This window comes from Lepidochelys kempii, chromosome 6, assembly GCF_965140285.1.
Source record: "Lepidochelys kempii isolate rLepKem1 chromosome 6, rLepKem1.hap1, whole genome shotgun sequence".
Classification (NCBI taxonomy): domain Eukaryota; kingdom Metazoa; phylum Chordata; order Testudines; family Cheloniidae; genus Lepidochelys; species Lepidochelys kempii.
This window is the reverse complement of record NC_136385.1, coordinates 47,014,711-47,039,199: the sequence shown is the minus strand read 5'-3', so window position 1 is coordinate 47,039,199 and position 24,489 is coordinate 47,014,711. Positions and strand designations below refer to the sequence as shown.

At 39.7% G+C, this 24,489-nt stretch overlaps 1 long non-coding RNA gene across 1 annotated transcript in view; it reads left to right on the top strand.

Annotated features, from left to right (window-relative positions):
• The window catches only part of LOC140912777 (uncharacterized), a 252,125-nt gene that overhangs the window by 133,213 nt on the left and 94,423 nt on the right, over nt 1-24,489 (top strand). The window contains exon 2 of the long non-coding RNA XR_012159377.2: nt 4,224-4,295. This is a non-coding gene — a long non-coding RNA (uncharacterized LOC140912777). The remainder of the gene's footprint in view (nt 1-4,223; nt 4,296-24,489) is intronic.

The window sequence follows — 24,489 nt, the reverse complement described above, 5'->3', positions numbered from 1 at the left end:
TTTTGAAGGGTTTTTTTGTTGAGGAACGGCTTTTAAGTCTGTTATTGAGTGTCCAGAGAGATTGAAGTGCTCCCCTACTGGTTTTTGAATGTTACAATTCTTGATGTCTGATTTGTGTCCATTTATTCTTTTGCGTTGAGACTGTCTGGTTTGGCCAATGTACATGGCAGAGGGTTTCAGCTCCTGTTGAAGTCAGTGGCAAAGCTCCCTTTAGCCACTGCTGCAACTGCGGCCTTTGGTACCGGTTGGGCCTCCAAAGAGACAATATTACTATGTCAGGCTATATTAACCTTTTTGATTAAACTCTGTGGGGCCAGAAGGGGTATGATGTGAAGTCTCTCTGGACCTGGATCTGCCCCTTTCATCTCCACTAGACTGACCCAGCTCCCTCCCTCATCAGATCCCAAAGGACTGGAGTTCGATTCTCAGAAACTGGAGGTGGGATGGGACCTCAAGTGGAATCAGCAATGGGACCCATAGACCTGTTAAAATGATTTTCCTTAAATTTGACTTGCTTGTAAGTCTCACTGAGACTTCCAATCAAGCCAAATCTGGAGACTGTACTTTAATGTAATTTACAGTAGGTTATTTTATATAAGAAATCCCAGTTTGCATTATGCTGTACATGGTATTCATTTACAAATAGGACATGTTACAAAAATAAAACATATTTCAAGATATAAGCCCAAGGGGGCAGAGTTAAGGTTGAGCTTTCAGCTTTCCTCTGCATTTCTTCACTTCTGAGTATTCAATTTCTCATCCTTACTGTTACATTAATACATGATTCTTTTTCATGGAACATAGCAAAGTTTGATGCTACAGCCACTAGCGGTCACAATGATGAAGATTATGCTCTGATAAAGATTAAAGATGAGAGGCTCAATATTTGTCTCAGTTTCAATATAATATAAATGTAAATAACACTGTCTGGTGGGTTGGTCTGAGCTGTTTTTCATGGGTTAAAAATAGTTTGAGTTCAAATTCATTATACATGAATAAAGTCCAGTTAGACTTTTAATGAAAATCCATTCAGTTCAAATGTTCTAGGGCTATTTACATAAAATATGAGCAAACTGTACTTTCATTAGTAACTGTATATCAGCCAAATGATTGTAGTTATGAGCAAGGGGACTTTTTCTAAGCATTTATTTTATGTTATTTACAGACTAGTATTTGAATATTGCTAGAGTTATTGTTATTTTTATGAGGCAGAGAAATAGTCTATGTATTCTGCATCTGTAATTATTTTTATTGAACCCTATTTCTTTCTCTCTGATTGGAAATAACAAATCAATAAAGTAAATATACATCTAATAATTTCAGGTTGCACATAAAATAAATGGGTGCTGTATGTACAGACATGAAACCTTCTGCTTTTGGTTGAGATATGAAATTGACGTCCTGGCCACTTGTGGTCATTAAGGATCTCATGGCACTTTTTTGCAAGAGGAGAGGTGAAAGCTGCAGTGTCATGACTAAATTCCAATTCAATAATTACATTGTGCTTACTTAAATAATCCCCAGCTGGGTGTGATTTTCTTCATTTTTTTCTCCTGAATTGTTGTGTATTGCCCTGCTTAACGGCTCTCGCTTTCCACCCAGTGGAAATTGCTTATGCCAGTGTGTTTCAGTAAGGGGAAAAGTGATGCCTGTATATCTCGTTGGCAATCTAGTTTCTTAAAGGTTTCAGAATGGTAGCCATGTTAGTCTGTATCAGCAAAAAACAAGGAGGAGTCCTTCTTGAACCTTAGAGACTAACAAATTTATTTGGGTCTCTAAGGTGCCACAAGGATTCCTCATTGTTTTAGTTTCTTAAAGTTTTTCAAGTGCCTCGTAAATGGAATTGCATAAGGTGTTACATAAAAGTCAGTCCTTCCACATCTTTCCTTTCCACATCTCTGAAATTTTGGAACCTCACCACATTGTCACCACATTTGGGGTTTAATGCCTGAATTTGTAAAAGAAATAGTTTACAGTAAATTCAATAAAATAAATAAAAGTGACAAAATCGTGCTCTTTTTGTAAAGATCTTTTATGATATTCCATGATATTTAAGATAGAAGTCCTCTGGAATTAGGCATTAGATTCGGCTTTCAGTTGTACCACAGAGAATAATGAAAACATGTTTATAATTATAAGTATAAATAACAAGACTTAAATGTCAAGAGCCATTGAAACTATAGTGATTTATGCCAGCTGAGGATCCATCTCTACATATATATTGTATAGCACCTATGTGTAGCACTGTTCATTAGAGGGTCTCAGAGTGTTTTGGAAATATGATGTCATTAGAGGTGGAATTCATTCAGGGTCACAGGGGCCATGGAGAGTCCTCAGTGAAGCACAGCTACTGTACTCCTTCTTCATGGAGTTAGGCAGCTGAAGAGTTGCTGCACAGGGCTATCCAGGATAGCTTTAAGGTCAGAAGGGACCATTATGATCATCTAGTCTGACCTCCTGCACAATGCAGACCACAGAATTTCACCCACCCACTCCTGTAACAAACCCCTAACTTATGTCTGAGCTACTGAAGTCCTCAAATCGTGGTTAAAGACTTCAAGGTGAAGAGAATCCTCCAGCAAGTGACCCATGCCTCACGCTGCAGAGGAAGGTGAAAAACCCCCAGGACCTCTGCCAATCTGTCCCGGGGGGAAATTCCTTCCCGACCCCAAATATGGCGACCAGCTAAACCCTGAGGATGTGGGCAAGACTCACCAGCCAGACACCCAGGAAAGAATTCTCTATAGTAAGTCAGGTCCCACCCCATATAACATCCCATCACAGGCCATTGGGCATGTCTACTGCTAGTAGTCGAAGATCAATTAATTGCCAAAATTAGGCTATCCCATCATATCATCTCCTCCATAAACTTATCAAGCTTAGTCTTGAAGCCAGGTATGTCTTTTGCCCCCACTGCTTCCTTTGGAAGGCTTTTCCAGAACTTCACTCCTCTGATGGTTAGATAGAGAGGACCATTTGGTGGCAGGCCAAGGGAGTCGTGGAGACATGATTCTAGGTTCAGAGTTACACAAATCAAGTGAGTCCAAGCCTCTGCATGCATGGGTTGAAGATGCCTATTCCAGCCTCCGGACTCAAATAGCAGCTGCAGACAGGATTCAGAACTGCTTCAGGACTGAGCTTCATGCTGGGATGGATTCTATCTACCATCACGTACATAGTACCTGGCACAAAGCATGCTATTCAGGCTTCCTTCATGCAGGAAGAAACAGGCGTGTGAATTTAACCCTAAACATCACAACCTCTCCTTGCTTCAGTTTCACCATTTACAAAATAAATAATAACTGCAGATGGTAGCTCCCTGATTCTAGGGCTGGTTCTATGCTAGTCCAAGCATGCTATAGAGATACCTCAGAACTGCTGTAGAGTACACTAGCTGGTATCTGCCTCTTAGGGACCATTACTACCCAAGAATAGCCAAAGTGCAGTAATGCTCCCTCCCATCCTCCACATGTCCATTTTGTTGGGGCAAACAGAAGCTGTAAGAATCCTCAACATGGGAGATCTGGCCAGTTTACGTCCTTTTTTATTTATTTTCTTTTTTGGCCATTCTGATGATGCAAGAGGGTACTATTGGGAGAAAGAATCTGGCCCTGCTTCTCTGCCTCACGCAGAATTTAAGGCCAACATTTTAAAACTTGGGTGCTAATATCAAATGAAGTTGTGGGTACTCAGCACCTCTCAAAATCAGACCACCTTGACTGAAGTGAAAATGTTGGCCTACATGGCTTTTTCCAAGGCTACAAAGTGAGCCATTGGCAGAACCTAGAAACAGAACTGAGGATTCCTGTATTCAAGTTCCCATTTTAATAACTGAACAACATTGTGTTACTCTATAATGGGAGTGATTCCCAATCATTTGGTTATCATTCCTAAAATAGGCATTCCTAGTAAAATTCTTGATCCTTAATGCTATAAAGGTTAAGTTATTTGTATAGAGGAAATGGGCAAAGTTTCTCGATGCAACCGAGAGATTTCAATCAACCACTCTTATATGTCCTATTTCTTAAGCCAATTTAAAACTTCTAATTGGATTTTCAAAACAAAAGTAATTGACTCATTTCTGTAATAATAATTCAGTGAATGGTATGTACAATTAAAAATACAGAAAATAAAAGAGAGGACATCCATGCTTAATCAAATGTCCTGCCTAATTCAAAATAGTAAATTAAAATGTAAATTAAAGATTATCTTTTTTGTTCCAGACATAAAAGTACTGTGAAGATTAAACTTCAAAGGTTCATGATGACTGTCTCATTTTCTCCAAGGGAATTTAGGTAAGTTATTAAAAGTATGCAGATTTCACTGGTATATTGAACTTATATTTTTTCTTAATATCAGTCACTTGAATAACTTTATGTTATTTACTTTCATGTTACTTTCAACTACTGTAATGTTCAAAGGGTGGGTTGGGGATGTTTAACAGGTATAACCAAATTAATTTTTTTCTGGGTGAAATTCACAAATTGAAACCTAAGAACAGTCTTTGTGGTCTCTTGCCTGCTGTTATTTATTACAAGGTAGCAGTAGGTGCATCTGTAGCACATGCTACAGAGTTTTAAAATTACAGATAAAGCATTGTCCTTTTGTTCCTATGTAGGAGACACTTATTATGAATTAGTATTTTATTATACAATTTAATACAATTTTTGGGGGGACAGTATTAAAAGCACTTAGAGGAAACATATATGTAAAGAAACACATTTCATATCGTCCCCCCTCTGTCAGTGGCTAAAGTATTTTGATCAATGTACTACAGCACTTATGGTGGTGCTGGCTGCACCTCCATAGTTAAATTATACTTTTAAGTTTTCACTTAAAGCAGGGATTTAACATCTTTATTTTAATAAAGTGTATTTCCCCCAAAGTTACTGCGTGTAATCTATGAGAAAACACTCAATATTCTGATTAACTATATCTGGTAATTAATTTCTAACTTAAAAAATTAAAGGTGAGTCCTTTAAGAAACTTGTTTGTATATCACGTCTTTTTTTATCCATTTAGCTAAAAATGAGTTGCTAGTTATCCGTCAAACTTTCCATGTCGTTAAAATCCATTGAAATCTTATGTATAGGCAACTTTTGAGGAAATTAGTTTGTAATTAAGCAAAATTATGAGTGACTATTGTATCTTCATTTCCCCCTCAGATACACAATTTGCACTTATTAAAAATTATAAATAGCACTTATAAAAAGGTGGCCTCCATTTCACCAAACTCTGGCCAATTAGAAGAGACTATCTATAGTAAATATGGCCATCAACTCCCAATGTATCCAATGAGGTTGAAAACAAACTGCCTTCAGGAAATATGGGAATTCCTTGTGCTCTATCATTAGAAAACTGAACAGGAAACTGTGTGAAGATAATCTATCCTGTGGTCATCTGCTCAGCTACAGAAAGTGTGGCCAGTGCTCCTGATCCAGAAAAACTATAAGCTCCAGTGCTGGGGGCTATCCAGCCTCCTACCTCTGAAGCAAGAGAGAAAATTCCTCTCCCTCAATCCCACTTGTGTGACCCCTGCTTTGTTTTCAAGCGGCAATGAGAGGGGGAAATTCTCCCTGAAGCTCTGATCCCGATTTCCCAGACAGCCTTTCCAGCCAGTGAACCTCTTCCACTCATATGCCAACACATGCATGTATAATGATCCACAGAAGGCTAGTCACACCTAGACCGGTGGATTTATGAGAAGCATGGGAAGCCTCTTGGAGAGGTGGCATTTTGGTGTTTGGAGGCCATTCCAACAAGGGGGCATGATGGAAGGGCAGTGATGCTTCATTGACTTTCATAATGTTGAGGGTGTGATAATGATGCTGGGATGGGCCAAGGGGAATAAGTATAACAAGGGGAATTAAGATCTACATATCTCCCCTCCTCCCTATTAAATTGCCTGGGAGAAGAGAGAACTAGCTGGTAGGTCCTGTTACAGGCCAACAGATCCTTGGCTGTGTCACAGATACCCCCTCTCTCTCTTTGATGGCCCATGTGTTCTGTGACAGATGAAGGAAAAACTTTCCCAGAGGAAGTGGAATATATGCTCTGGTCTGACTGCTTCTGCAGTTCTCTAACTCTTCCCACCCTAACAAGGGCAAAGGATAGCAGAGGGACATGAAGGAAGAAAAGGAGATATGTAGCACCAGAACACACATTCCACCTCCACTGCCATGCTGCTTTATTAGTTTTGATGGAATAAATGGGAATAGAGAGTCAAAAGTATTAATATGACCCTGTAATTATCTAACATTTTAAACAAGGTGAAGGGGTTGGTATAAAGAGATCTCAGCCTGCTTAGTACCATAGCAAACACATCAATAAAAATCCTTTATAGCTTTTAGAGTAGCAGCCGTGTTAGTCTGTATCTGCAAAAAGAACAGGAGTACTTGTGGCACCTTAGAGACTAACAAATTTATTAGAGCATAGGCTTTCGTGGGCTATAGCCCACTTCATTGGATGCATGCAGTGGAAAATACAGTAGGATGATTTTATATACACAGAGAACATGAAACAATGGGTGTTACCATGCACACTATAACGAGAGTGATCAGTTAAGGTGAGCTATTACAAGCAGGAGAGAAAAAAAAAACTTTGTAGTGATAATTAAGATGGGCCATTTCCAGCAGTTGACAAGAATGTGTGAGGAACAGTGGGGGGAAGGGGGAATAAACGTGGGGAAATAGTTTTCCTTTGTGTAATGGCACATCCACTACCAGTCTTTATTCAAGCCTAATTTAGTGGTATCCAGTTTGCAAATTAATTCCAATTCAGCAGTCTCTCATTGGAGTCTGTTTCTGAAGTTTTTTTGTTGTAATATTGCTACTTTTAGGTCTGTAATCGAGTGACCAAAGAGATTGAAGTGTTCTCTGACTGGTTTTTGAATGTTATAATTTTTTAAGTCTGATTTGTGTCCATTTATTCTTTTACGTAAAGACTGTCCAGTTTGGCCAATGTACATGGCAGAGGGGCATTGCTGGCACATGATGGCATATATCACATTGGTGGATGTGCTGGTGAACGAGCCTCTGATAGTATCGCTGATGTTATAAGGCCCTGTGATGGTGTACCCTGAATAGATATGTGGGCACAGTTGGCAACGGGCTTTGTTGCAAGGATAGGTTCCTGGGTTAGTGTTTTTGTTGTGTGGTATGTGGTTGCTGGTGAGTATTTGCTTCAGGTTGTGGGGCTGTCTGTAGGCAAGGACTGGCCTGTCTCCCAAGATCTGTGAGAGTGATGGGCCGTCCTTCAGGATAGGTTGTAGATCCTTGATGATGCGCTGGAGAGGTTTTAGTTGGGGGCTGAAGGTGACGGCTAGTGGCATTCTTTTATTAACTATACAGGTGATGGGGGAGGAAAAAATAGATAACGCATTTGAAATGTAAAGTATTAAGTAGGGCTTTCATTTAACAACATCCCTTGTTCCTTTTCCTTCGGCTGGAGTTGTTTTTTAAAATGAAGCCTCCCTTTTGTTAGGCTTTTAGATGGTATTAAAAGTAGTAGTAATTGTCCTTTTTGGGGAAAAAAGAGGAAGTTAATTGGGATGGGTTGAAGCTCTTGTCGATGAAATTCAATTCCACTTCTTAGAAGACAAGAGAAACACATACAAAAGGGAGAGAAAAGAATAACAAGGATAAAAAATGCAGCTTCTGTCTTTAACGTCTCTCACTTGTAACTTCATTTTGGAGAATCACAGGCACAGCCCATGGTCTTATCACTAATCCAAGACCAGGCAAACCAGCATCTGACTGTGTAGAGTATTGCTTTTAGCTGCTTTTCTCTGGTGACAGGTTTACAGCAATGGGGTAAAATTTGCAATCTTGGCTGGCTGAGCTTGGTTCTTATTCGCGAGAAGGAAAAAGGAGTGAGTTAGGAAAGAGAAGAAATAAAATAAGGAAGGAACAGGACACATGGCGGGAGGAGTGTGACAGGGCATCCGTGGCGACAAAGTCACACATCTAGGTGGTGGTCAGAATTTAGCTGCAGCCGGTGGAGGTGGTGATGTCATCTGGGTCCTTTTCTCTGGCCCAGTCTGATTATGACAACTTTTGGAATTAGGACAAAGATCTGTGGTCCCAGGAGATGGTGGGGACAGCAGCCATGATGGTGAAACTCGCTTCTTCCTCTTCTCTCATGTTTTAGTCAGCCAGCATTTGAATCCATCTGTCTGTATTTCCCAAGTCTTTCTTTTTTTTAATCTCCTCAAAAGGCATTGATGGCTGGAGTAGACTCATAGATATTAAGGTCAGAAGGGACCATTATTATCATCTAGTCTGACCTCCTGCACAATGCAGGCCACTGAATGTCACCTACCCGCTCCTGCAATAAACCTCTCACCTCTGTCTGAGCTACTGAAGTCCTCAAATCATGGTTTAAAGACTTCAAGGTGCAGAGAATCCTCCAGCAAGTGACCCGTGCCCCATGCTGCAGAAGAAGGTGAAAAACCCCCAGGGCCTCTTCCAATTTGCCCTGGAGGAAAATTCCTTCCAGACCCCAAATACGGCGATCAGCTGAACCCTGAGCATGTGGGCAAGATTCACCAGCCAGATACCCAAGAAAGAATTCTCTGTAGTAACTCAGATCCCACTCCATCTAACATTCCATCGCAGGCCATTGGGCCTATTTGCCATGAATAGTTAAAAATCAATTAATTGCCAAAATCATGTTATCCCATCATTCTATCTCCTCCATAAACTTATTGAGTTTAATCTTGAAGCCAGATTGGTCTTTTGCCCCCACTGCTTCCCTGGGAAGGCTGTTCCAGAACTTCACTCCTCTGATGGTTAGAAACCTTCATCTAATTTCAAGTCTAAACTTCCTGATGGCCAGTTTATATCCATTTGTTGTTGTGTCCACATTGATACTGAGCTTAAATAATTCCTCTCCCTCTCTGGTATTTATCCCTCTGATATATTTATAGAGAGCAATCATATCTCCTCTCTTTCTTTTGGTTAGGCTAAACAAGCCAAGCCCCTTGTGTCTCCTTTCATAAGACAGCTTTTCCATTCCTCAGATCATCCTAGTAGCCTTTCTCTGTACTTTTCCAGTTTGAATTCATCCTTCTTAAACATGGGAGACCAGAACTGCACACAGTATTCCAGGTGAGGTCTCACCATTGCCTTGTATAACGGTACTAACACCTCTTTATCTCTACTGGAAATACCTCACCTGATGCATCCCAAGACCACATTAACTTTTTTCACCCCCATATCACATTGGCGGCTCATAGTCATCCTGCGGTTAACCAGTATTCCAAGTTCCTTCTCCTCTTCCATTACTTCTAATTGATGCGTCCCCAGCTTATAACTAAAATTCTTGTTATTAATCCCTGAATGCATGACCTTACACTTCTCATTATTAAATTTCATCCTATTACTATTACTCCAGTTCACAAGGTCATCCAGATCCTCCTGTATTATATCCCGGTCCTTCTCTAAATAGGCAATACCTCCCAGCTTTGTATCATCTGCAAACTTTATTAGCACACTCCCACTTTTTGTGCCGAGGTCAGTAATAAAAAGATTAAATAAAATTGGTCCCAAAACCGATCCCTGAGGAACTCCATTGATAACCTCCCTCCAGCCTGACAATTCACCTTTCAGTATGACCCGTTGTAGTCTCCCCTTTAACCAATTCCTTATCCACCTTTCAGTTTTCATATTGATCCCTGTCTTTTCCAATTTAACTAATAATTCCCCATGTGGCACCGTATCGAACGCCTTACTGAAATCCAGGTAAATTAGATCCACTGTGTTTCCTTTGTCTAAAAAATCTGTTACTTTCTCAAAGAAGGAGATCAGGTTGGTTTGGCATGATCTACCTTTTGTAAAATACATGTTGTATTTTGTCCCATTTACCATTGACCTCAATGTCCTTAACCACTTCCTCCTTCAAATTTTTTTCCAAGACCTTGCATACTACAGATATCAAACTAACAGGCCTGTAGTTACCTGGATCACTTTTTTTGCTTTCTTAAAAATAGGAACTATGTTAGCAATTCTCCAGTCATACAGTACAACCCCTGAGTTTACAGATTCATTAAAAATTCTTGCTGATGGGCTTGCAATTTCATGTGCCAATTCCTTTAATATTCTTGGATGAAGATTATCTGGGCCCCCCAGTTTAGTCCCATTAAGCTGTTTGAGTTTCGCTTCTACCTCAGATATGGTCATATCTACCTCCATATCCTCATTCCCATTTGTCATGCTACCATTATCCCTAAGATCCTCTTTAGTCTTATTAAAGACTGAGGAAAGCAGTTGTTTAGATATTAGGCCGTGCCTAGATTATCCTTAACCTCCACTCCATCCTCAGTGTTTAGCGGTCCCACTTCTTCTTCTTTCTTTGTTTTCTTCTTATGGCTATAGAACCTTTTACTATTGGTTTTAATTCCCTTTGCAAGGTCCAACTCTACTTGACTTTTAGCCTTTCTCACTTTATCCCTACATGTTCTGACCTCAATAAGGTAGCTTTCCTTGCTGATCCTTCCCATCTTCCACTCCCTGTATGCTTTCTGCTTTTTCTTAATCATCTCTCTGAGATGCTTGCTCATCCAGCTTGGTCTACAACTCCTGCCTATGAATTTTTTCCCCTTTCTTGGGATGCAGGCTTCCAATAGCTTCTGCAGCTTTGACTTGAAGTAATCCCAGGTCTCCTCTGCCTTTAGATCCATCAGTTCTTCAGTCCAATCCACTTCCCTAACTAATTTCCTTGATTTTTGAAAGTCAGCCCTCTTGAAATCAAAAATCCAAGTCACAGATTTATTTTTGTTTATTTTTCCATTCAGTTTGAACTGAATTAGCTCATGATGACTTCAACCATTTCTTCTATGAGGTCCTCACTACTCAAAACCAAATCTAAAATGGCATCCCCTCTTGTCGGTTCAGCAACTACCTGATGAAGGAATCCATCAGCTATTGCATCTAGGAAAATCTGAGCCCTATTATTATTGCTAGCACTTGTACTCCAGTCTATATCTGGGAAGTAGCCGATTCCCTCATTATTTTGTTCCCCATTTAGACTTAATTTCCAATACCCCAGTTCTGATCCCTGACTCTTCTAGTTTACCAGGCATGATCTTAACACAGTCTTTGAGTTTATATCAGTAGGCGTTTTGTTTGGACTAATTCATTCTGTCTCGCTTTTGCACCTTTACCCATCAGCATTTGTTGTTATAGGTTATAGATTATATTGTGACATTCTATAAACTTCCATTCACTTTTTACAGTTGAACTTACAATTAGGGTAAATTTGTAGGTCCAGATATCATAACAGTTCCTACTACCTGCTGTCCTGTATATCCTGTCCTTTGTTGGAGGTTGGGGAGGGAATATTTCCTGCGGCTGAAAACATGTTTATAATGTCTATAATGTTTTCTGATGACAGTTTCTGGACAATGGAGGACCTCCCTTCAAAAGGAGACAGATAAAAATACCTCTACAACCCTTCTTCTCCCAACTTATTCACCCTGTAACTTTACACCATATGATGAATTTCATCCCTTCGCAGAAGGCCAGCCCAAGCCCTAAGTGTCACTTAACAAACATTTAAGTCCAAAACTATATGTCTGCATAAGCCTTGTGCTAGTCTGCTGAATAAGGATTAATTTCACCAATACTCTATACATAATACATCATATATACTAGAGGTCACTTAAAATTAAATGTTACGACAAAATCTGACCTAAATAGCACTGCCTGAGCATTCAGATTTCTCTTGCTAAAACTATATTCAAACTTTCAAGGTTTTAGAGAGACTTCATTAAAACTTGTCTTATCTACTTAATTAAAGGCAAGCTTCCCTATGTAGAGACAGACAAACAAATTAACATAATATGCCTCAGATTCTCTTGGGGAAAGCAAAGTACTTATCTTTAGAACGCTAATTGCTGCAGTTAGGGTTTTGTTAAAATGAATTGATACTTGCTCAGAGCACAACTGTGACTATCTCAGAAGGTGGGTAAATAGAACAACATTCAGATACCCAGATGAAACATGGTATTTAAATGTTAATGCATTGTTATTGTAATGAGGGGGGGGAATATTCATTTAACAAATTAATCCCAATACATTGAAATCCTTTATAGAGTTCTGGTGATTTGATAATCTACCAAATTACAAAAAGGATTTTAAAAAATGATTTATCTTATAAAGAATTGTTGCAATATATTTAATAACAGGGAGGTTTAGTTCCTCCCTCCACAGTCAGGCATTGGGCAGCACTAATACAATTAATTCACATACATAATAAATTGGAGCTTAATATAGTATGTATGTAGCCATTTTGAATAGGCTGATCAACAGCATAGTACAGTCAAAGTCAGTCATGTAAGTTTATATTCCACAGGATATGAATGAAGCCAATGTGTTCTGCTGTCTTGTATCAATTTTGTCCTAAATATACAGAGTAAATGGAGACTGCGGAATAAAATGATACTTATTTCAGTCTATTCTTTTTATATTGATAAATGATTGTCCCATATCATATAAATATACTTGACAATGGGTAGGGCAAATGGCTGAACATTCAGCAACATATTCATTGTATTATACACACACAAAACCCTGTGTTTAAAAGAAAAGTATTAAGGTTGCAAAGTGCGTGAACTGCAGTTTTTCAAAGGCTTCTCAACTGGTTACTGTGATGGGGCATTGGTCCCACACTGGCCTATAAGGAGTTAATAGAGCCCTAGAAAGGCCGCACAGGAGGCAGCCAGTTCCAGAGCGGCTGAGAGGAACATAAAAGAAGAGCTGGAGGGTAGAGCAGGGTCAGTGACTTCCTGGAACTCAAGGAGGGAGGACTGGATGCCTGGAAGGCAGAAAGAAGCTAGCCCCCTGGACAGGGCAGTGCTGCTAGCAGGTACTGAGGGAGCTAGAGACAGCTTCTAGCTGGCTGCTGGGATTTGCAGTCTGTTGATCTGATATCCAGGTACTAGTCACAATTAAGCATTGCCTAGCAATTAAATGGCAATTTATGACTGATGTAACAACAGCCACATTCTCACTAAAGCCAAAATTCACAGCAACTTTGGTTGCTATTTCAGTGCTGTCTACCTCAGCTTGGTGTAATTTACAGGAGGGAAGTGTGTTACATGAGTCATTTAAATTACTCTAAATTAATACCCTGACTTCAACACCACAGTGAATTAGCTTTGGTCTCTGTAGCTTACCATGCCAGTTCGGATTCACATATGAGCATGCAAACTATACCTCAGTAGTATGAATCTTCATGATCACAAAGCCACATGTTGGTGGGAGCAATGTGCTATGTCCAGAACTCATCATGATCCCTAGCAACAACAGGGTATAGTTTGACTACATAGGTGACTCTGTGCTACTTAAAATGGAATAAGGATTTTATTGTCTTGTAGTACTGTCACACAAAATGTTTTTATTCTAGCTTTGTTTATAACATCATGACTGGGTCTATTGTTTAGAAATGAATTTATATCAGTGGTTTGCAAACTTCAAAGCTGAGCCCAGCCCCCTGCTTTGAGTTACAATTTTTGGTTGTGCAAAAGTATGCTTGATAGCCTACTCATAAACTGAACAGAGTCCTTAACACAGCTTTAATTTAATTACTTACACCTGTAAGTTTCAAATACACAGATACTTACCAATGGCACAGACAAGGGTTCCTCAGTCGCAGGCTGTTGCTACCTTGCAGCCAAGCTGTACTGCTAGGGCAGGGCCAATACCTGCCCCTCCCCACTCATGTTTTCAGGATGGGGGAAGGCTCATGTGATGGTCTCTGGGGGTGGAGCCAGTGCTGAGCACAGAGGCTGCTGGGAGCAGAAATGGGTGGGGCTACGGTGAATATTTACCACTGACCCACAGGCTGGGTGACTCACTGAGGTGAGTCAGGGGCTGGAGGTGGCCCTGCCATGCAGGGTTGGTATAAACCACCTGGTATTGCCACTCCCCCACCCCAAACATTCCTCCATGCCCCTGGGCGGCGGGTTCGCCCCATAGTTTGAAAAACCCTGATTTATACACACCTTCAAATATCAGAACAAGTGAACAATAGAAATATTTATCCTTCTAAACTTGTCCTAGGAAACAAAAGCAAATTAATTGCTTTAGAATTCCAGTTAGAAAAATATATTAAGATGGCATTAAGGCTGAAGAAAATTAAAGCAAAACCCTCCCTAAAAACCTTCTAAACCTACAGTTCTTAAGAGCAAAACAAAATCTGACCATTGATACTGAAATATAACAACCTAGTAGAAAAAGATAATATTAAAAGCTGACTATTCCATCAATGCATCATGTAAATCACAGAATGCCAGTAGCCATCACCTTCAGCCCCCAACTAAAACCTCTCTGGTGCATCATCAAGGATCTACAACCTATCCTGAAGGATGATCCCTCACTCTCACAGACCTTGGGAGACAGGCCAGTCCTCGAATACAGACAGGCCCCCAACCTGAAGCAAATACTCACCAGCAACTACACACCACACAAAAACACTAACCCAGGAACCTATCCCTGCAACAAACCCCATTGCCAACTGTGTCCACATATCTATTCAGGGGACACCATCATAGGGCCTAATCACATCAGCCACACTATCAGAGGCTCGTTCACCTGCACATTTACCAATGTGATATATGCCATTATGTGCCAGCAATGCTCCTCTGCCATGTACATTGGTCAAACTGGACAGTCTCTACGTAAAAGAATAAATGGACACAAATCAAACATCAAGATTTGATTATAACATTCAAAAACCAGTCGGAGAACACTTCAATCTCCCTGGGCACCTAATAACAGACTTAAAAGTGGCAATTCTTCAACCAAAAAACTTCAAAAACAGACTCCAACGAGAAACTGCAGAACTGGAATTAATTTGCAAACTGGACACCATCAAATTAGGCCTGAATAAAGACTGGGAGTAGATGGGTCACTACATTTCCCCATACTAATCTCCCCCTACTGTTACTCACACCTTCTTGTCAACTGTTTGAAATGGGCCACCCTGATTACATTGGCCTCATTACCACTAGAAAAGTGATTTTTCCTCCCTTGGTATTCTACTGTTTAGAATAGCCCACTTCCATTTAACTGAATTGTCTCGTTATCACTGACCCCCCCACACACACACACACACTCTTGGAAAAGTACACATACAGCTGTAGCTGGTCCCTGCCCCAACGTGCTTACAATATAAATAGAAGACAGACATGGTGGGGGAAGGGCTAGACATACAAGCAGTGTGAATAATGGGAGGGTTGCAGAAGTAATATTAGTTCCACAGTTTTATGCGGGATGGGGGTTACTTAGTAAGGCATCAGCTAAATGTAAAGAAAAGAGAAGGGAAGAGGTGAGGGGGGGCTGGGCAGGGGAGAAGAGGGCAAAGAGGGGCAGTGTGGAGTGAAGCTGACTATGAAGGAGGTGGGGGATTGGTACAAACAGCCAACCAGCACAGGGCAAAGAAAGTTAGAGAACATTCTAAGGTCTTCACTGGAATGTCCAGAAGTCCCTACTTTGGCTCCTTTTGCTCCTACTGGCTGGAGTCTCTGGATGGCTGCTCTCAGCAGTTTTTCCCCAAGGCCACAGGTTGAGGGGAGTGGGATGCACTACCTGGGTCTTAGTGACCCTAGAATTGGAGGGAATCTCCCCTGCACAGTTCTGGATCCAGATAGGTGCTGGGGGTGGGAAGGGGTGCCTCTGGTTGGCCCCTATTTTACCTCTTCCCCCTAGGGTAGCCGAGCTAAGAAAGTGCAGGGTCAACCCTTCTCTTTTCGTTCGCTCCATTGTATCTTTTGTTTTCTCACAGTGGGTTCTGGTTGTTTAGCACAACTTGTCTGTCTTATCCCTGAATATAGGGAAAGTACAGTACATATTGACAACAGTTGACCTTGGCAATTGTTTATCATTAATGCTGACAACAAGTGAGGGAAAACTAGGAAAGGAATATTGATCTCAGCGTTGACCTAAAAATGGCATGTGCATGGTATCTCAATGCACTATAGAGAATGAGGACAATTTTATTGTGGCAATTTGACTTCAGTTGTCACTAACCATCAGTGGGTTAAAAATGATGTTGGCAGGGCAACTGAGCAAAGGCAAGCACTAGTTGATTCTGAGTACTCACTGGGTCTCCAGGAGTACAGGAACACAGCCCTTTTGTACAGGTGAATGTCATTCTGTTCACTGCACTCTGTGGGAGGGAAACCCAGTGACAAGCCAATTCAAAGCAGGCTGGCAGGTACCTAACAAGAATCATGAGTTCTGATCAAAACAAAAAAGATTAAGTCATTCTGGGATCACACTTATCACAGTTGTGATGAAAACATTGTCTATTGCTAAAAGGCTCTTTGCAATTCATTATTTAATTGCAGTCTTTCAGATGCTGTAAATGGACATTCTATGAGTACTAATTAATTGTATTCTGCCTACAAGTATGTATTTAAAATGAAATTTAATTTTACATTACCTTTACATTAAATTCTTGGTTCAAAACAACACAACATTAAGTCTACTAATGAAAAGCACAAACACCTACATTATTATTTCATGTCCCACTAGTTCACTGCTTTCTCAGTGGCATTATGGTTGTGCTACCTTGATTTTTCTAGCTCCAAGCATGATGGAATAAATATATTCTGAATTTCCCATAGGGAGGGCTGCAAGTGCTGTAATAGATTACTTCAAAGCACACTGAAAAGAAAAATGCAATGAGCCATATTTATGACTCACCATTTTCTTCTCATCATTTTGACTGATGAAAATGGAGCAGTATGTTCTACCTTAACTTATAATCCTTTTGTGCTTGGAAGACTTCAAATACAGACTGGGCTGTTGAAATGGCAAGATCATGACTGAATTACACATTGTCAGGAAGGATTCAATTCTTTGAAAAACACAGTACAATAAAATTACCAAGATTATATATGTTATGGTTTACTAGAGCTAGCATAAAGACAGATACACACTGGCCATTTTAACAGCTTTATTCTACTTGTGACATGCAGTTTTACATATTAACATTCTGGTTTACTTTAGAAGGTGACATTATACATTGTCTGGTGAAAGCAAGCTTTAGTTTGCTAGGAAGGTTGGTGGAAAAAAATAGCTAGAGATAGGCAGATGTCAAGCAATACTTCAGAAGTTATTTTAGTCAGATCTTTCTTTTAAGAAGGAGAAATTGTCATTTTAATTATAAATATAATAATTGTGGCCCTTTAAAATGGAAACTGTCTTGAAGGAAGCTTCCTGTTCAACCCCCCGCCCCCAGTGTTCAAGTCAGAACACAAAAGGATAATCTTTCATTCAGAAGGAGGAATTTTAAAGGGACAGGCCTCTATTTGTTTGCAAATTGCACTCGTTAAAAAATATGGAATAAAGGCCAATTGATCCAACTGAATGGATGGGTAAGAGAGATGAAATTATTCCTTCTTTTGAAGAAGCATGATGTACCCTACTTTTCATTACTGGCACCAAGATACTGTGGAGATGGGCACTGTAGAAATGCAAATGATCAAAATATGGCCATATTTATTTTACTCCTGCTCATGTTACATAGCTTTTTACTCCAGCTTTGACTCATCATCATACATTGACTCATCTGGTAGGGGACTCTTCAGTATGAGTATAGAAACCAGAATCTGGTACAATATTAATAACAAATATATTGCCGATGACATAATAGGGAGATAACTCAGGAAGCATTTAAGCCTTCATTTTCAAAGTGGTTAATGATTTGGGGCCCAAAGCGCAATAGCATAAAGAGCCTGGTTTTCAGTGGGTGAATGTTCAAATCTTTCTGAAACTCAGGCCCCTTTGAGGAGTTTCAAGCTTGACACCCAAAAAATCAACATACCCAAAATCACTAATCACTTTAGAAAATTGATGCCATAATATATAATTTTGCCTCCCAAAAGTTGATATATCCAAATATGGGTGAAGGTAGATTGTGTGTGCCTGTCATGGAGAAAAATCCCAGAGCACTGAATAGATCAAGAGTCTGCATGGCTCAGAGGGGCAGCGTCTCCTTCGGGCACACATAGAGTGCTATACTCACACTGAGTAGTGCCCAGCCAGATTCTTTCCAGTCTGGGTGAAAATTCCAGTAAACTGATGTCCTTTGTGGTGCCATTTTGTTATTACAAATGGCAGCACACACTGAGAGGCATAAGTCCGGCATCAGAGGAAGCATCTAACTATAGCACTACTGAAAGTGACATACTTGACTTCTTTCAGAGAAAGAAAGACAAGATGAAGAATGCCAACCATTTAGCTTATTACTGGATAATTGTGAGAATGTCAAGTCCATAGAAAGACCAGCTATTAAGATCATCTCCACTACCCATTTGTCTGACCATGTTATTCCCCTCTTTGAAGCCCTCCACTATCTTCCCCTTTGCCACTGCATCAAGTTCAAGCTTCTTGTCCTCACCTTGTAGGCTCTTCCCCACTGTATCCCTCCCTACTAATCTGCTTTTGTATTTTATTGAACACCTTCTCAAACCCTCCGTTCCATTACACTCATCGATCTACTTCTCTTCATCTCACACAAGTTTCTTTGTGCTTTCTTCCTTGTACCGATGAAATACTCTTCCTGAAATAGTCTCTAAAGGCATTACCCCATCCTCCTTCAAATCCATCCTCAAGACCCTCTTCTCATATGATGCCTGCAGGAAATAGATTTAATTGATAATGGGTAGTTAAGTGGTCAATTGGAAGGGAGGGGTGAAATTCCTCATATTTAATTATATATATATATTTACAAAAATTTTAAACGATTTGTGGAACTGTAAACTTATGCACAAGGCTAGTCAATGTCAATACTCATTCTTATCACTCTTGCCTTTTGGTTCCTTACCCTCCTCTTTATTTTACACACATGGTGATTATTGCCTTATACTAAACTGTCATTTATTTTGCAGGCAGGGACTGTATCTTCCTATCTGTTTGTATAGATCCTAAACTTGATTCATACAAATTAGCAATTATTATTATTCAAAGCCTAGACTATTCACTGTTGTTGTTTTTTCCATTGGATAGAGGTAAGCAGAAAATCTAATGGTGAGGTAGAATTTAATACAATATTTGATTTCTTTATTTTTAAACAAGATGCTATCTAACACATAGTAGCACAGCCAAACATCTATAATACTATAGCCAATAAAGTGAGATACAGAATGGTGTAAGTTTATCAGATGCTCATGAATATGGGAACAAAGAGTAGTTCTCTGCTATTCAAGGTCACTGGAACCAATTTCCATCCTTCTAGCCATGCTCACAAAGCATCCTTGTGGCACCTGCAGCAATTGTTTTCATGGAAGAATACTATTGGGACAACATTTATATAATAATAACCAGCTCTAATGGGGCAGGTCTTTTTGTCCTTTTTGAAAGATATTAGCCACATTGTCTACTCTCTCTTCATGACATTTCTCTCCTCCCTCTGTTTGCTTTTTTCCCCTCGTTCCCCCTGCTCACCTGCATGTTCTTCTCTGTCACCTGGTCCTCTTCTTCTCCACTCCCATGCATATGCTTCCCCGCTACTCAGTCTTCCTCTCACTCTGCATATGCTTCTTTGTTCCCTTTTCCTCTGCTGCTTTGGACACATTGATTATCCACTTGTTCTCCTTTCCCTCTGTTTCCATAGATGTGCTACCTGGTTTGCTTTTCCAATAGTTTGCCCATCCTCCCCTACTGGCAGCCCTGGTACCATTGATAGCATCTGGGAAGACTGAATGGTAGCTATGATAGTCATTGTTCAGAGTGATTTACCTGAGAACATACAAAATGAAGAAGGGCTCAAACCAAAACCCTGGGTCCAAACACAGAAACAAACATTAAGGTAGTTGAAATAGGGCTCTGAATTTTGCACTTAAAGCACGCTTGTGTGAAGTTATAACTGCGTAACTTTGTGTGCATACATGTTTGCAGAGCTTCCATTAACTGTTTGAGTCTATTTTCAACTATTTCCATATACTTCTAAAAATGTTATTCACATTATCATATAGAATAGTTGAAAATAGACTCAAACTGTTAAGATTAAGTTGAAGTTGCCTGAATTCTATCTAAATGGAAATGCACTTCTTCTATCTTGCTTTATTTGCAGAAAATAGATATGCATTCCAGCAAAACAAGCTAGTTTACTTTGTAGTTTAAAAAAATTATGAACAGTTATTTTCCTTAGGGCTGTACCTACAATGCTGTATATTCATGTAGTATTAAAAGGTGAACACAAATTATAGACTGATTATAACTTGAATTTTATTGGTATAAGCTTCTAAGTCTTATTGTTTTGCCATTCACTTGAATGGGAACAGGTCCGGGCCCCTGTAGAATATGTATTTTGGCTGCATCACTTCAGTACAATGTATCTGCGCATTTAACAAACTGCAAAAGTATGTCAAGAACTATAGATTACTGCATAACTTTTAAACGTGCTTATTTTTAGCTAAATGTACATGAGTGATAATTGTATATAAAATGTTTTCAGGGTAATTATATATCTGCACTCTATTCACTAAGAATTGCTTTGATCCTAACTGCTCAGCTACTTAAGAGGTGCACCTGCTTTTTGATTGTGTTAAGTGAACTGTAAATAATGCATAAACAGCTAAAAGTGTAACAAAAAAGAGAGAGTTTCAAAAGTAATCACAAAGAATCGAATTATTTTAAGACCAAGGAAAAATTCATAACTCTTCATGCTTTTCAGATTCCGCCCCCCTCCTCCCCAATTTCAAAGCATTTCACAATAAATACCAGTATCATTATCCCTGATGTGCAGGGCGTTGAAGTGGCTTGCCCAAGTCACCCGGAAGGCCAGTGGAAGAGCTGGGAATAGAACACAGTGCTCCTGAATCCTAGTTCATGGCTCTAGCCGGAAGAGAACATTGCCTCCCTTTTGTAACTTATAGCCAAGATCAAAATGCTTTACAAATATTGGGCCTATTTTCCTTCTGCCTTGAACCTTAGGTAAAACTACCCTGAATTTTTAGTTGTGTCTTAGCATGGGATAACTAACAGGATTGTAAATTCTAGAGTGGACAGTTTGTTCCTGTACAGAAACATATGGGCTAGTGGCCTTTAACTCTAGGCTCGCCTTGGTTTAACGCAGTTAGCAACAAATGTTTGGCGCCTGTGTACACTAGAATTTGCAGGTATGATCATTAACATGTTCATTAATATAGTAAAACTTTTAAAAATTCCAAGTGTATACAACCCCTTTGAATAGTAATTTACAGCTGTACAATGCAAGTGTAAATTGCTTTTTCTGATTTAGGTGCAAATTCAATGGGGAAGGGAAGGATTCATTTCTACTGTTCTTAAATTATTACAGGTTTCAGAGTAACAGCCGTGTTAGTCTGTATTCGCAAAAAGAAAAGGAGTACTTGTGGCACCTTAGAGACTAACCAATTTATTTGAGCATGAGCTTTCGTGAGCTACAGCTCACTTTATCGGATGCATGCCGTGGAAACTGCAGCAGACTTTATTTATACACAGAGAATATGAAAAAATACCTCCTCCCACCCCACTGTCCTGCTGGTAATAGCTTATCTAAAGTGATCATCAGGTGGGCCATTTCCAGCACAAATCCAGGTTTTCTCACCCTCCACCCCTCCACACAAATTCACTCTCCTGCTGGTGATAGCCCATCCAAAGTGACAACTCTTTACACAATGTGCATGATAATAAAGTTGGGCCATTTCCTGCACAAATCCAGGTTCTCTCACCCCCCTCCCAAAAACCATACCTTGCATAATGACTACCATAAATAGGCTACCTTGCATAATGACTTAGCCTATTTCCTCTTGTTTTTTCCTACCCCCCCCCCAGATGTTCTGGTTTAACTTGGATTTAAACTTGGAGAGTGGTCAGTTTGGATGAGCTATTACCAGCAGGAGAGTGAGTTTGTGTGTGTATGGGGGTGGGGGGGATGTGAGAAAACCTGGATTTGTGCTGGAAATGGCCCACCTTAATTATGCACATTGTAGGGAGAATGGTCACTTTGGATGAGCTATTACCAGCAGGATAGTGAGTTTGTGTGTGTGGTTTTTGGGAGGGGGGTGAGGGGGTGAGAGAACCTGGATTTGTGCAGGAAATGGCCCAACTTTATTATCATGCACATTGTGTAAAGAGTTGTCACTTTGGATAGGCTATCACCAGCAGGAGAGTGAATTTGTGTAGGGGGGTGGAGGGTGAGAAAACCTGGATTTGTGCTGGAAATGGCCCACCTGATGATCACTTTAGATAAGCTATTACCAGCAGGACAGTGGGGTGGGAGGAGGTATTTTTTTATATTCTCTGTGTATAAATAAAGTCTGCTGCAGTTTCCACGGCATGCATCCGATGAAGTGAGCTGTAGCTCACGAAAGCTCATGCTCAAATAAATTGGTTAGTCTCTAAGGTGCCACAAGTACTCCTTTTCTTTTTAAATTATTACATTTCCTTTCATTATACTTTTTTTTCTTTTTTGTAAAAAGAGAGATCTGGATACTTGGGCACTTGACAATGGGTTATTGTTGTAAAGTTTACCCCATTGTTTGTGAAAACAGGCTTTAATCCACTACTAACTGTAGTGCCTAAAATACGTGGACTAGTTTCTGATTCCCCTTGTTCCCAACATCTTCATTTTGCCTTTTTTCAAGAAGAGAGCTATTCTGCAGCAACCAAAGCTTTTTTCATTGGGCTAATTAAGGGTTGCAAGGTTTTTGCAGTCACCAATTTTGTTTTGAATGAGCGTTCATCTTTTTCATCGTGGCAGCTTTTGATGAATTATAAAAAAAGTTATACAAATAACAGTTGCATAAACTTTATAGTCATTATCTATACTCAGTCTGTGGATGCATAGACAGTAAGAGTGACATTTAGGTGTTTCTGGAAGACAAGGTACGAATGACTGAGCTAATGGAGAATCTCTGCTATATTAATAGTATTAGGACTTCTATTCTTTATAGATTTTATTCTCTAGAGAGGAGAGGTTCACTCAGATCTGAGCAGGTCTGATCCTAATCACTAGAAGGAAGTAGTGACGTATATACTAGGCTAATTACATTAAGAAAAACAATGCTGTCTCCGAAAAAAAAGGACACCACAAAGATCTCCGTAAACAAGACTGTACTGCATCACTGACACTTGTAAAACATGTTTCTGATCAAAGGTGACATTCACAAGGGGTACGCTGACCCAGTGGGTTGTCCCCACCTGGTAGTGTTTCTAGTTTAAAGTGTCTGCTAGTGTACCTCTCATGAAGTAAGAGAAAATGATCACTTTTTTAAGATACACAAACATGTCAGGAAGTACTGATGTGAGAGAGCTGAGGGCTTAATCATGTGAAGGCATTTGTAATTTGACTGAATACATAGTCCAGCATGAATTTTAATAATGCAATATTATACATTTCTCCCTCACCCCCAGAATTTTCATTCTGTTTGCCAATAAATACCACTGGGACTTCTCTCCCAGAGAGAATGGATTAGGTAAGTCATTTAAATGCAATAAATAAAATATTTCCTAGAGGCGTTTTATTTGCTTTTGTTCCAAATCTCATGAGCTGTCAGGGGAAAGGACTTTAATTAAGTAATTAAATTAAAAAAAAATTATTTTTTCGTTGTAAATTGCTCATTGGCTTTTCTTCCCAAGCTAAAAGTTGCCATACTGTGATGGCCAATAACTCATTTTGCTCCTTTGATTTCTTGTCATACATACCTGAAAAGCATCTTGTAACTTATTCTCAGTTTGTTTTGCTTTCTGTTGCTGATTGGTTCCCCTACATGTTCATTTTGTTACCTGTGCCTCAGGGCTGCTTTCTTACCTGGAAGCAGCCTGTGTTTTTTTCTGATGCCTGCCCATATGGTATGCTTTACTTCTCAGTGTGGTGCCTTATTGATTTCTTCATTATATTTTTCAAGGTATTTTTAACACCACTCTTTGTAGTTGGCTGGCTGAAATAATCAGAGATTCGTTCTCTTCCTTCCAGTTTATTCTCTCAAGGGGCATATTGATGGGTGCAAAGAAGTACGTTTTGCAGGTATAAGAGAAATGAGCTAGCCCTAGGGGAAACTAGAGGGCACCTTGTTGCCATGCGGAATATGATAAGGAAGTTCAGGCAACAGATAATTAAGGGGGAAATAGTTGTGGGAAGGGAAAACTGTTAGGTTATCAATTCTCCACCTTTTTGAAGCACTGGAATTTCCCCGTGTCTGAAACTGATCCTTATGCAGAGAGTTTGTATAAGGCCTTAAACACCACTTATGTGCTACTTAAGGTAGCCTAAAAACAATTTTTGTATCATTTTAACTCTAGCCGTTTAGAAAACCATACAGTTAAATCAGTGCAACCCCTAGTATGAGCAGGTATATTGATATAAATTGTACTTTTTAAAAAAAAAATCAGCTATACCAATATAACCTTTTTATTTACCAGTATAAATATGCCCTCACTGTGGGATTCAGTATCTATCCTGATCTAGTTAAATCTGTATAAAAACTGCATGTAGCCCAGCCCTAAATCTTATTCTAAA